A 9,283-nucleotide genomic window follows, 5' to 3' on the forward strand; every position below is an offset into this window, starting at 1 on the left:
TGAAGGATCTGTTTCTGCGCTGTACCTCTCTATGACTACCGGTCCTGATGTAAGTTTAGAACTGAGTAACTTTGCATAATTCAATCTTGTTGAATTCACCTCCTGAAAGGTTTCAAATGAACCCCTCCAAACGATATGATTTAACTACACCAAGTTGGATAAAGTATCCCATCAAGTTCAACATGAATGCGCAGTTGAAGAAGTCAGAAGTCACACAACACCAGGTTACAGTCCAACAGGTTTATTTGAAATCCCAAGCTTTAGGAGCATTGCTCCTTCATCAGTGCTGCTCCTTCATCACTTTACCTGATGAAGGAACAGTGCTCCGAAAGCTCCTGAATTCAAATCAATCTATTGGGATTCTCACCTGGTGTTGTGTGACTTCTGACCTGTCCAGCCCCTGCACCTCTGCATCAGAGTTGACAAATGAGATCAGATTTTATTCAGCTGCAAATGTGTTGCTGGTCAAAGCACAGCAGGCCAGGCAGTATCTCCTGAGATGCTGCCTGGCCTGCTGTGCTTTGACCAGCAACACATTTGCAGCTGTGATCTCCAGCATCTGCAGACCTCATTTTTTACTCAGATTTTATTCAGCCTGATTTAGTGAGATATTCATCTGGATGTCCTTATGCCTGAAACATCGATTCTCCTGCTCCTCGGTTGCTGCCTGACCTGCTGTGCTTTTCCAGCACCATACTCTCAACTCTGATCTCCAGCATTTGCAGTCCTCACTTTTTCCTGGTTCATGTGGAAACTCAACACTGTCAGAGAGACGCCAGTCATACAGTACTATAGCACAGAGACTGGCCCTTCAGCCCAAACTGGTCCATGCTGACCAAAATGTTTGTCAACACTGACCTCATTTCCCTGCACTTGGCCCGTATCCTTCTCAAGCTTTCCTATCCATGTATTTGTTGAAACACCTTTTCAATGTTGTTAATGTACCTGCTTCAACCACTTCCACTGGCAGCTGTTTCCCCAGGCGAACTAGATTCTGTAAATATTTTGCCCCACATCTTTTCTTCCATCTTTCTCCTCTCACCATAAAAACGCGCCCTTGGTCTAGAAATCCTCCCCCTAGGGAAGAGACAGCTATCATTAACCCAACTCTACCCCTCATGGTTTGAAAATATTGCCTCTCAACTTCCTCTGCTCCACTGGAAAAACATCCCAGCCTATCCAGCCTAAATTCTAATTTGATAATAATGGCAGTGATGATTTTGGCTCTGTGTGTGTCAAGGATCTCTCATTTCTAAGCCAATGCAGTACCTCTTAAGTTCACGTCATCTTAAAACGAATGGCACCCCATTCATTTAAAATGTCTATATTTTCTGTGCAAAGTTGGTGCTGGTCAGGAAATAAGCAGCGGTGTCTTTTATTCCTGTAGACTGCTCTGTTTTGAGATGTATGAGTAAATCTTCAGAACAAAAGATTAATGCAGCCTTTATTCATGTCTCATTATGAAAAACACTCTCTCCATTTACAGATGTGCTTGAGAAGCTTCTCCCAATGAATCTTTGACTGATAACAGCATTTGTCAGGCTTTTGAAAGTCACTGTAGCTCTGTCACAGCACACGGGAGGGCTCTTTCAGACACAACGCGTCATGCAGAAAATTCTCCCACATTAGTCGAGCAAAGTTGACGTCTTTTTAAGACACTGTGAAACTTGAAATGGTTCAGAAAAGGTTTGGAAGGACGTTGCCAGGGCTGCAAGGTTTTAGCTACAGGGAGAGGCTGAATACGCTGGTACTATTTTCCCGGAAGCTTCAGAGTCAGCCAGAAACATCTGTTGAATCAGGAAACATCTCTTCCTGCAGCAGCTTCAGACAGACTGCTTGCTAAAACCAAAACCAGTGGAAAAGAATGGGACAACTGCCCTTTCATTGTAGAAGTATTTTAGAAAAAAAAAGGCAAACCCTTTTCCCTGATTGTTGCCTTAGCCAGTATCTGTTAACCATTAGTGAAAACCTTAATCCTAGACGAATGGGAAGCTGTGCCATTTACAACCCTTTCTGAAAATAAACCAACAACATAATCTTCTTAAAGGAGCAGCATGATCACAACAAAAAGCAGCTGAACTGAAACATTTGAATCAAAAGGTTGTACAGTTAGCAGGACAAGAAACAGGTTTTCAATTTCACCAATCAATTTAAATCAACCCCATTGGCTACCAAAAACTTATTAAATTTAAATCCTAAAGTTTTGACAACAGGACCAATCCTATCATAAAGAATCAGTGCTCTCAGTCATCTGTGTATTAGAGAAAGCATCATTTAGAAAAGCAGAGAAGAGCATTCCTGACAGAGGAATCGGAGGAGGCATCCCCGACAGAAGATGGCACAGAATATTCCGGAAGACACACAACCTGGTTGTAATCTGAGCGATTAAATTCTATTTTGTGTTATCTGAGTGCGACATGTATTGATTGGAACAGTATACCAGAGAATCTTGATTTATGCCAGAATACTTAGTAGTTAAGAAGGATTTATTCAGTTTGTTAGTAGCTTTGTTCATTTGCTCACTGTGAGAGTTGGTTAAATAAATTGCTGATTGTTGATTTTAAAGTGTCGGAGATTTATTTTTAACACTACAGCAGGTTACACCACTTATCACACTGACTTTACAGATTAAAGGGCAACGTGCCACTCTTTAGACGTTTTGGTTTGAGATCTTGGAGAGTGGGGGGGTGGGGGCGGTTCAGCCTTCGCTTTATAACAGTATTGATGACATTCTCTTGAATGCAATGGAGTCAATATTAATCCCAGCCTCTTGGTGTGGTTGTGGGTGAATCACCTTAATTTGGCTCCTGACTCAAACTGCACAGAGAACCAACTGCTGAAACAATGATTTGCACTTTATTGCACTTAGCAACCACAAATAAAACCCCTCAAGTTCATTCAGCTTTACCCCCCAAACTTGGCTATCACCCAGTTGATAGCTGAATTTAACTGGGTTTCTACTGACAGTGCCCATCTCTGGAAGTGTCTAGGGGTTTGATGCAGTATTATTCTTCTAAGTACTGCTGCTGCAGCATCGTTCTGGAGTTGAATTTTGGTGGCATTTCCTCATTTTCAAATCTGTGGTGTGACTATTTTTTAAGACTCTAACATCACCTCCCATTGCTGGAGACCTCAGCTCTGTAGCTTCCCTTCTTATCCTTGAGGGTTAGCTGTCTGTTTGAAACAGCCTGCTCTGCAATTAACCCCTCGATGTCAGGGCTTTCCTTCCACAGGCAGAATTAATTGTCCTTTTGTCACACCATTATTAAACATTATCTTGCCTGTCCCAAGAAACAACTTATTGTGTTGCCTCCTTCTTCCCAGGGATGGTTAACTAGCAGAAATTAGTCCATTTATCGTATTGAATCTGCTCTGCCATTCAATCATGGCTGATATGTTTCTTAACCCCATTCTCCCTGTAACCTTTGAACCCCTTGATACTCCAGAATGAGTGAATGGTGGAGCAGACTCAATGGGCTGAATGGCCTAATTTCAGTTCCTGGAGTGTCACAGTTCTCGCCGGCCCTTTCGTTTCTTGGTCAGAAAAAGTTATTGTTGACTCATGAAGTTGGGGGAAGTTCTGGAGTTTACAGGTGCACACCACGCTCCTCTCTGCCTCCTCCCGGAATACCGATTCTTCCTGAGATACTGGCAGTTCTTGAGATCCTTGGATATCCCTGAATACAAATCGATGTGTCTGGAAGTCTCTGCTGCTACCTTGGAACAGAAGGATTATGAGGAGAAAATTCAGAAATCTGAAGAGTAAAGAGACTTGGGACTTCTAGCCCAGGATTCTCTCAAAGTAAACTTACAGGTTGAGTCAGTAGTGAGGAAGGCAAATGCAACAATGGCATTTATTTGGACAGGACTTGAATATAAAAACAGGGATGTACTTCTGAGGGTCTATAAGGTTCCGGTCAGGCCACAATTGGAGTATTGTACGCAGTTTTGGGCCCTATATCTCAGGAAGGATGTACAGGCCCTGGAACATGTTCAGAGGAGGTTGATGAGAAAAGTCCCAGGATTGAAAAGCTTAACATATGAAGAACATCAGAGGACTCTGGGTCTATACTCAATGGAGTTTAGAAGATGACAAGGGAACTAATTGAAACCTACAGAATACTGAACAGCTTAGACAGAGTGGATGTTGGGAAAATGTTTCCATTGGTAGGAGAAACTAGGACCCGAGGGCTCAGCCTTCAAGTAAAGGGAAGACCTTTTAGAACGGAGATAAGGAGAACTTCTTCAGGCAGAGAGTGGTGTATCTATGGAATTCACTGTCCCAGAAGTTTGTGGAGGCCAGATCACGGAATACATTTACGATGGGAATAACTAGGTTCTTGAGTATCAAGAGGATCAAAGGTTACGGGGAGAATGGGGTTGAGAAACTTATCAGCCGTGATTGAATGGTGGAGCAGACTCAATGGGCTGAATGGCATCATTTCTGCTCCTATAGTCTTATGATATGCTGATGAGTGGAGGGGGTGAGGATTGGGGAAAAGAGATAAAGAGGGGAAAAGACATAAAGAGGGGAATACAATTAAGGTAAAGCTGGATACAGATACATAGGAAATACAAGAATTGTACGATAAATTTCAGACCACATAGAAGCACCGGCATACAGAGAGATCTGGCCATATAGATCTCCAAAAGTGGCACCACAGGTGGGTAACATGATCAAGAAGGCACACAGCACGCTTGCCTTGAGTGTAAGAGTTGGCGAGTTATGTTACAGCGATTTATTCCGTTCACATTCAGAATATTGCGGAAGGACATGGATGTTCTGGGGAGAGGGTATAGAGAAGGGTCACTAGGACATGGATAACATGGACATGGATGCTCTGGGAGAGTGTATAGAGAAGGTTCACTTGGACATGGATGTTCTGGGGAGAGGGTATAGAGAAGGGTCACTAGGACATGGATAACATGGACATGGATGCTCTGGGGAGAGGGTAGAGAGAAGGTTCACTAGGACATTGCCTGGTCTGGAGGTCTCATTATGAGAAGAGATGGGGTAAACCTGAATTATTTTCACTGTAAAGATAGAGGCGGAGGGATGACCTCGACAAAATGATGAGACACACCGATTGGCTGGATGGGGGTGGCATGGTGGCTCAATCATTAGCACGGATGCCTCACAGCGCCAGGGAAACTGGTTCGATTTCAGTCTCAGGCGACTGTCTGTGTGGAGTTTGCAAATTCTCCCTGTGTCGATATGGGTTTCCTCCGGTTTCCTCTCACAATCCAAATGTGTAGGTTAGGGTGGAGTGGCTATGCTAAATTACCCACTGCCCAGGGATTGGCAGGTTAAGTTGGATTGTCCGTGCATAAATTGCCCCACAGTGTTCAAGAATTGAAAGTTAGGTACATTAGTCAGGGGTAAATGTCGAGTAATAGGGATAGGGAAATGGGTCTGTGTGGATTATTCTTTGGATGTTTGGTGTTGGGCCAGATAGTCTGTTAGATAGTCAGAGGCTTTCCCCCTCCCCAGAGTGGAAAAGTCAACTACAAGAGGGCACAGGTTCAAGGTGAGAAGGGGACAGTCTGGGGGAGAATTGAAAGGGAAGATTTTTCACACAGTTGGATGCTGGATGCCTGGAATGCATTGCCATTGGATGGAGTGGAAAGAGGCACCTTAGCAACACTTAAGGTATATCTGGATAGTCACATGAATGGGAGGTGAATACAGGGACAGGAACCACACATCGGCAATAAATAGCAGATCTAAGTTAGGATTAAGAATTGGCACAGGCTTGGATGGGGAGGGGGTAGGGGGTAAAGTGAACTTTCAAAAACAGGGGATACCTGTATGCTGATGAAGGGGTGGGTGGATGCTCAGGTGTAGCATAAACACTGACAGAGGCCAATTAGATCGACTGTGCTGGAGACTCAATGGGACAGACACAAATGTATCTATTTCAGATCTAAATGCACTTCAGCCACTTCTGTGAACTGTTCCATAGGGATGGTGCAATCCCAGGCTCAGAGAGCATCAGCCCCCATTGGAAGTAAAGTGGGTGTGAGAGCGACCAGTCAGCATAAAGGAACCCCTTACCCCTCCCACTTCACCCACTAAACAGGGTTCAAGATGTGACTCTCAGCAGCGGTAACAGCAGAATCCAACCCGAATCCCTGCGCAATCTCACTTGTGAAGTTGCTGGTGTCTCCACAAGTTGCACAACTGGGTGAAGCCCTTCCCACACACTGGACAGGTGAACGGCTGCTCCTTGGTGTGGATGCGCTGGTGTTTGTGCAGGGTGGAGGAATCACAGAAGTCATTGCTCCACACGGGACAGGTGAACGGCTTCTCCCCAGTGTGGACGTGGAAGCCGAGCAGCAGGTGATACGACCGGGTGTAGCCCTTCCCGCACATGGAGCAGGAAAATGGTTTCTCCCCGGTGTGCATCCGCTGGTGCGGCAACAGCTGGTGTGACTGAGTGAAGCCCTGCCCACACACGGGGCAGATGAACGGGTTCTTGCTGGTGTGGACCCGCTGGGGGCCAGGAGGTGGTGTAACTGAGGGAAGCCTTTCCTGCATGAGTACAGGTGAATAGCCGCTGCCCGACGTGTAAACGCCAATGAATCTCCAGCGCAGTTGGCGAAGGGAAACCATTCCCACACTCCCCAAATTTCCACGGTTTCTCCATGGTACAGGTGCCCTCGTCTGTCTCTGACCTTAACAATCAGTTTAAAACTCGCTCACACTTACAGCATGTGTGTGGTGTTACTGGTGAACCCTCTGATAATTGGAACACTCTCATTCAGTCTGTAAAGCTTGTTCCAGTCACTACTCTGGTGTGTGGGTATGTGAGACTCTAAGGTTCCAGTCACACTGACGTTTAAAACCTAACTAAGCAGACAGACTTTCTCCTCTTTGTTTTCAAGGTCATCAATATCCACGTCCTCGTGAATCAAGTGACTGTCAGACTTTGGTGTGATATTTGGTCTGAGATTTCTGCCTCCAAATTCTTCTCTTGTAATATTCTTGTGAAGTGATTGCAAGGGTCATCACAGTCAGTCCATGACAGAAAATCTGAAAGTAATTCTAGTTACTGTGGAACATTCTTTCCTCTCAATCCCAAAGATCTTTGTGTAGATCTATATGTAACTGTAAACCAACAGGGTTATGGGGCAGACTGCATACCTCAACAAAGAGTTCACATGGACTCAACTTGCTGAATGGACCTCTAGTGCAGTATTGACGTTCTTACTGAAGATCTACAATATGCTGCAGTACGGTATTACAAGCCCAGAAACAACTGCAAATCAGACAAGGTCTTTTCAGAAGTTGGACCATGAATTTCTGAAGCTGCTGCTGCTCTTCTTCTCTCTCTGAATGAAGATTGATCTTCACCCAAACTTCAACTTCCTTCCTCTGTCCAAATATTTGTGAACACAGCCCTTTTTTTGAAGGATGGCATGTTTCCTGATCATCACAATTAAATGGGTGTCTTCCCCCTGATGTGCAAAGGGACGGTCAGTCAGGGGAGGGCAGGGTTACATCTTGTGTTGTTATGTGAAATCTATGACAGCTGCAACAATTCATCCCAACTCCTGTACTCAGTACTCTGACTGATGAAAGCAAACATGCCAAAAGACTTCCTCACCGCCTGTCTACCCATGACTCCACTTTCCAGGTGCGATGAACCTGCACCCCTACATCTCTTGGTTTGAAATCCTGCATATGAAACAGATTTGGTGCTTGTTGGTATGTGTTATTGTTTGGTGCTTATCTCGACTCTAATTTGCTAGAGTCCTTCCAAGATCCCTACGTTCCATTACACTCCTTAAAGTCCTACCATTCACCATGAAATTCCGGTTTTGATTTGACGATACAAAATATAAGAACTCACACTTATCTATATTAAACTCCATTTGCCATTAACCTTAAACCGATGCCCTCTAATTTTGGATTCCCCCACCCAAGGGAAAAGACCTTGCCTATTTACCCTACCCATGCCTCTCATGATTTTATAAATGTCTTTAAAGTCACTCCTCAGCCTCCAAAGCTCCAGGGAAAACAGCCCCAATCTATTCAGCCTCTTCCTGTAGCTCAAACCCTCCAGCCCTGGCAGCATCCTTGTAAATGTTTTCTGAACCCTTTCAAATTTCATAGCACCCTTCCTGTATCAGAAAGCACAGAATTGCATGCAGTATTGCAACAATGATGGAACCAATGTCCTCGCTGAAGAAGATTTTAAAAACAACATTTATAACTGCAAGCAAATCAAGTTAGTTGGGCATGACCTTCCCATAGCAGTTTGTTTTGGCTGTCCTTCATTAACCTATGCTTTATAATATATAAGAAAATATTTTGAGGGATGGGATTGTTGCTCGCATGTCCAACATTTGCTCACCATCCTTCATGGCCTTTGGACCGAGCAATTGGCTACATGCTAGAAGGCAGTTGAGAATCAACCACATTGTAGGAGGTCTGGAGTCACATGATGTGAGCGTGCACACGCGTGTGTAGGGTTGTGAATGGTAGATTTCCCTCCCGAAAAGAATACTTTCACAACAATCAGTAATGATTGGACAAAAGCAATAGTTCTGGCAGCATCTATGAGGAGACGACAGTGTTACTGTTTTGAGTCCGGTGGTCCTTCAAAATTAGGCTGGATTCAAAACATTAATTGTTTTCTTTCCACAGATGCTGCCAGACCTGCTGCAGTTTCCCAGCAATTGTTGCTGATCTCCAACATCTGCAATTCATTGTCTTAGCCAATAATGGTTTCCTTGTTGCCAGTACTGAGACAAACTCTCACTTCCTGATCTTTTTATTCATTGAAAATAAAGTCCACTAGCATCCAGGATGGGATTTTAATTTTTGTTCTCAGAAAACCGAAATCTCTGGGCTACTTAACCAGTATCACTAGATCACAATCTTCCCTTCACTGACAGTGACAATCTTGTCCTGAATATTTTTCTTTATTCATTCATGGAATGTGACACTTTGTCTCCTAAAAGAACCAAGTGCCAATTCAGAGGGCAGTTAAGAGTCAATCACATCACTTTGGATCAAGAGTGACACATTCACCAAACTGGGAAAGGACTGAAGATTTCCTTCCTTAAAAACAAGGTTATTAGTGAACAAGATCGGTACTTATGACAATTGATAAGATCATCAAAGCAGCTTTATATTCCAGATACATAAATTGATTTCAAATTGCATCGGGGCCATAGCAGCATCATTTTGAAACTCCAGATGTTAAATCCAGTAACAATGCCCAAATGCCACCAACTCCCTACAATCTCCAGGCTTCCCAACATTGACTGGTCTGTA

Source organism: Hemiscyllium ocellatum, assembly GCF_020745735.1.
Source record: "Hemiscyllium ocellatum isolate sHemOce1 chromosome 27 unlocalized genomic scaffold, sHemOce1.pat.X.cur. SUPER_27_unloc_36, whole genome shotgun sequence".
NCBI classification, from domain to species: domain Eukaryota; kingdom Metazoa; phylum Chordata; class Chondrichthyes; order Orectolobiformes; family Hemiscylliidae; genus Hemiscyllium; species Hemiscyllium ocellatum.